Here is a 6,000-nt window from a genome sequence, read left to right as displayed (position 1 = left end):
ATTCAATCACTATCCAAATCCTGCCACCTTCACCTTCGTAACATCTACAAAATACGCCCCTTCCTCACCAATGAAACCGCAAAATTACTAATTCACTCACTTGTTATCTCTCCTCATTGGCCTACCTCTACACAGGCTATCCCCCCTTCAGTCTATCATGAATGCAGCTGCTAGACTCATCCACCTAACAAACCGCTCAGTGTCTGCAACCCCCCTCTGTCGATCCCTGCACTGGCTTCTAATAGACCAAAGGATAAGATTCAAAATATTAACAACGACTTACAAAGCCATCCACAACTCTTCCCCCGGCTATATCTCAAACCTTGTCTCAAAGTATCACCCTAACCTTCCCCTCCGCTCTTCCAAAGACCTCCTGATTTCCAGCTCCCTCGTCAACTCCTCCCGTGCTCGCCTTCAGGACTTCTCTAGAGTCTCTCCCATCCTCTGTAACCCTTTACCCCAACCTGTCCGTCTATCTCCCATTCTAACTGCCTTTAGGCGATCCCTTAAGACTCATCTCTTCAGGAAGTCTATCCCACCTCACACTAACCACTCAACCATCACCATCACATTCTCAAACAACTCATCCCCACACAGCTACCTCCTCATGTATCACTTGCCCCTCCTTTTTAGATTTTAAGCCCTCACGGGCAGGGCCCTCTTTACCATCTTGTCTTGAATTGTATTGTGATTGTAATGTCATCCTTATATTGTAAAGTTGGTGCTATATAAATCCTGTATAATATTAATAACAATAGTAATAATGTTCAAATCAGTCCAGACCCTTAACATCCCACCTATGCAAGAACTTGATCTGCTAATCATATGGTTAGGCCCTCATCTAACAGATTGTGTTAAAAAGACCTAAAACTGCTCACATCCACAAAGCAGAAGGCGTTATTCTGGTATGGAAAAGATTAGAGCAAACATACAGCAGCCCTAACATAATAGAACTTGCCTTATCCAAAATATTACAGGACTGTCTTAGACAGTTTATCAGAGACAGTTTATCAGAGACAACCAGAAGTTCCAGGAACTCAGTGATCATCTAAGGCCTGGTTCACACCTGGGCGTTTTACAGCACTGATCGACATGCTGTAAAAAGCTCAGCAAGTGAAATCCCATTATTTCCAAAGGGCATGGTTCCCACCTGGGCGTATTTCAGCGCATAGGAACGCGCTGAAAAACGCCCTACACCCAAAGAAGTACAGGCGCTTCTTTGGGGCGTATTTTCCGCGCATATCCATTAGGATACAGCTGGATAGTCGCGCGTTTAATTGACCGCAAATCGCGGTAAAAACACACGGCCCGAAGCGCGCGTCAAACTCGCATATTACGTACGCCCAAGTGTGAACCCAGCCTAAATATGATGTGTGAACCCATAGATAGCAAAACTGCTTCATAAAATCCAGGAAAAATGGGCAACAATGGGTTCAAGGTACAAAAAGGAACATCAAGCCTCCTTTGCACCTTTTCAACATTCATTAAAGACTTAGCCAGGGCTAAGAACAATCCAAGCTTCTCAGTTATCAATTTGAGAGTTACTAGCACCACCCCACACACACACACCAACTACCAGAAAAGAAAACCTCACTAAGTAAATAGAAGAACAATCCAAGCTTCTCAGTTATCAATTTGAGAGTTACTAGCACCACCCCACACACACACCAACTACCAGAAAAGAAACCTCACTAAGTAAATAGAAACTCTAGAAACGTTGTCTCTATTAGACACTTACAAGAGTTTACAACTATTACCAGTAGGCACATTGAAGAAAGGCAAAAGACCAAAAATTCTATTGTCTCATCCGCAATAAACCACACCCTCTCAGACAGTGTCGTGTGTTTAAGAGAAAGTATTTTAAAGGCAAGGAGTTTCAAAATAACCATGCTATTGGTTTACATGTTGCTCATCTGCAGAGAACTTTGACAGAGACTGCAAGGCTACAGTTAAGTGCTCAGGATGCGATAGCGATAGGCACATATCAGCCATACACAGAGGCCCCTTTAAACAGGTCTCTACATCCACTGAAAATCTTACACCTGTGTCAGATTATGGGGGGTTGGGGTGCGCCATGATCACCTCAAACAATCATATTAAAATGCAGTGAGTTACATCACAAAGGACTACTTGTAAAAACTAGTGCTAAAATATGGTGACTGTAAATGTTCCCTCTGGGGCAATCAGAGAAGACTGTCAGGATGTATGCTGTTTTAGATACCCAAAGCAGTGATTCATTTGCTACTTCTTCATATGTATAAGGTAATAGGTGAAGTACTAGTTTACTTACTGCAACCATATGTTGGCTTAGTAGAGACTGTAGTAAGGGTTGCTCCTGCCAAGTTTGACATTTCAGTACAAAGGTATAGAAGAGATTTATTTTCCTGCACTTGTTGAGTGCAATGAAATACGTAATGACAGGGAGAAGAGCCCTGTATCAGAAAACACACCTCAAGTTCTTGACTTTTCAAGACAAATCTACGTATCAACATTGGACAATAATACCAAAATCATGCTTCTACTGTAAAGAGACATCTTAAGAGTACTCAAGGTAGAAGAACAGCGCAGGTGATTTTCATGGTCATTATGCTCAAATAATTAAATTAGTCTGAGTTGTTATGGGCATACCTTGCTCAAGTCAGTTTAAACAGTGTGTGCACTTTTAAAACTATTGCTAAAGGAATTCAACACACTAATTTCATCTCTCAAAACTCATGCTAGCAGAAATTGAAGGAAATATCAACTTTAACAACAAGACTTCTTGGGAGACATCAAGTCTACATGAGAGAATCTTCCTACAGCAGTGTCAGTAAAACATCACCTCAAACTAGTACTGACAGCAATACTGCTGTACATCAGTTTATGGACTGTGTAACTGTTGACATTAAATCACTATCTACGGTACTACAATAAATGCTACTAAGTTGCTTACAGATGACCAGCTGCAACTTTAGGCTGGTTCTGTCATTGACAAAACCACACCTGACAACTGCAAAACAGTAATGTCTCTTCACCTAGAGAATCTTGTTGAGAACTCCAAAGACTTCAATTCTACATTTCTGTCAATCCTTGACCTAATCATCAATTTAGCTACAGATTTATACAGCAAGACCCAAACAGATACAACCGACAGCTCAAGCATCATGCCAGAAACTCTGCTATGTGTTTTTGTGTATCTTTGTGTTTTTCAGATCCAGAAGACAGGTAAATATGCAGTATGTATGGACTTTATATTGTGTATTGCATTCATATGAAACAGTGGTATCAACGAATACCAGGTGTGGAGTGTGCTGCCACAGCAGCCTGTTCATTTTTGTGCCCTTGGTATGTTCCCCTGTTCCCTCCTTCTGTTTTGTCACTAGTAGTACAATCCCTTTGCTGGACGCTCACTACTTCTCACTCTACTTCTCAGTTAGCTTCACTTTCCTAGCAGGGACAGGGTTCATTGACTTTTTAGACTTTAAAAGATTAAAGATGAGAAAAAACATCCTTTGTACTGTACTTATCTGAAGAAACATGACGCTGGATCTAAGGAGGTATGTCATTGTATATATCTGCATTTGAAACAGCAAGAATAATAATATGCAGTGTGAAACATGCCAATGTTTAGTGTGCAAAATGACAGTTTACTTGAACGCAAACTACAGAATTTAGAAAACTAGAATGAATCAGCAAAGGAAACAACAAAAAGCCCAAAGTGGTAAAGTAGAAATAGGATATGCTTTAGATATTAAAGGAGAACTATGGGGTCAGTGTTTTTCCCCATAGTTCTCCTTAGGGTAATGGGAGGACACAAACTAGTGTCCTCCCGTTACCCTAAGCTCAGTATACCGCGAGCTAGAGCTCGCGGTATACTGAGACGCCGCAGCCGGAGCGGATCCCGACGTAGATGACGGGATCCGCCCAGCTGCGTGAGTGACAGCTGGCTCTGCCTATCTAGAGGCAGAGCCAGCTGTACCTGCCCCCTCCCCCGTCCGTTCCGCCAGTCAGCGCTGGCAGATCGGAGCGGGGAGAGGGGAATCCAGCCCCTCCCCCTGTCATGGCAGAGAGCCGTGACAGGATCGAGAGGTGAGCGAACCCGGTATGTGTTCGCTCACCTCCCGATCTACTGAGCCGACCTGTGACAGTCTCATTGTCACAGGTCGTCTAGAACTATGAGGTGAGTGAAAAGCACTCACCTCATAGTTCTCCTTTAAGTGTGTCTTTTATTCCAAAGAGGGTGCCTCATTTTTCACCTGATGCTTTGACTCAGGAGCTACAAGTCAGATGACCAATGATATAATGTGCCCACCCAGCTCAGTGAAAGAAGGACAGAAAAAATTACAGCTTAGAAAAAAAACAGCTAATGAACAGCATATGGTCTCAGATAAAATATGGGAAGGTTATCTACACTGTCCTCCATCACAAACAGTCACCAGAAAGATACCTATCAAAGATGTGCTGTGTGTTCCTATTCCTAAAGGAACCTTTTGTCAGTGAAGAAGCTCACCAAGCAAGGATATGTACATAGTGACATTCAGAGGAAACAGCAGTATTATTACAAAAGAAAGCCAAAAACTAGCTAAAGGACATTTTGCAGATGAACTGTATCAGCTGAAGTGCAGTGATATAATTAACACTGTCAAAGAGGAAAAAACATTTAAACTGTATTCACAACTACCACTGTTGCCTTAGACACAGGAATCCTGAAACTATAAAGAAACTGGCTAAATATTAGCATGAAAAAGGCATACAAATTGACCCATGCAGTCAAACAATGAAGTAAACCTGTTGCATTAAGGGAAAAATTATATGGAAATATTTTCCCAAAAATAGCAAAGGCAAAGCACGACAGCCAGTAGACCTAACTCATATAGATCTATGTGGTCCTATAAAAACTCAGACTCCAGAAAAGAAAAGGTATTTTCTCACATTCGTTGATGACTACTCAAGGAATACTGAGGTCTACCTGTTACAGACCAATGGTGAAGTTCCAGATAAACTTGAACAATATCCTTCTAAAGTAAACAACACATTTGGCAAAATAACTCAAATAACTCAAATGCACAGATAAGGGCGCAGGTGACACAATTGGCAAGACACAAGGATCCAAGTTCCAGACTACAATATAATATAATTCAGAACAAAATGGTATTGCAAAGAGAATGAACCGCACATTATGAGAAAGTGGCAGAAGCATGCTTTTTGATGTGGATATGCCAACAACATACTGGGGAGAGGCAAATGTAACAGCCTACTATCTCTACACCGTTTATCTGGAAAACCAACAGAGAAAACTTCATATAACCGGGCCTTGGGGCAGCAGGGAGTAGAGTGGCAGCAGGGGTGTGGAATTCCTATCTCCCAATGCCCGGGACATGCAGTTCCGGGCATCGAGTGGGTAGTGGTTGTCTACATTTAGCCCTGTTTTGGGCAAACAGAACTAAATGTACGGCGGGGAAGCCACCGCTTGTTTTATACAAGTGATCCAGACGATGTCATCGAGATCACTTGTATGCAGCCTGCAGGTCTGCCATTCTCCATGGGGGTGGGGTTAGCGGGTAGGGGAACGCATTGAGGAACCTGGTCCCGGGGCAGCAGAGAGAGTAAATCCGGCCCTGCATATAGCCTATCTAATGAAAGGAAGTCTGATATAAAACACATTACAGTATTTGAAAGCAAAGCATACATACGTGTTACCAGAGAAAAGCATACAAAATGGGAACCTTGTGCTAAGGAAGTTTTATTTGTTAGCTACAGTGATTCTCAAAAGGGTTACAAAATTCTGCATCCAGGCATCAAGAGAGTAACAATTAGTTGAAATGTAATTGTAAATGCCTATGTGTCAAAAGCTTCATGAAGTGACACAGTCAGCACCATCTGAACAGCAACCTGAGCAAGAAGCTAGTACTGCACTAAAAGCAACAGAACATTACTGAAACTGAAAATTGGCATCAGTGATTTATCCTTGAAAAGAGAGAAGCTGATTCTCTAGACCTCAGTCTGAAAATCGAGAAAGGT

This window comes from Nanorana parkeri, unplaced genomic scaffold (genome assembly GCF_000935625.1).
Source record: "Nanorana parkeri isolate BGI_ZX_2015 unplaced genomic scaffold, ASM93562v1 scaffold175, whole genome shotgun sequence".
In the NCBI taxonomy this organism is placed as follows: domain Eukaryota; kingdom Metazoa; phylum Chordata; class Amphibia; order Anura; family Dicroglossidae; genus Nanorana; species Nanorana parkeri.
Note: the sequence above shows the minus strand (reverse complement) of the source record.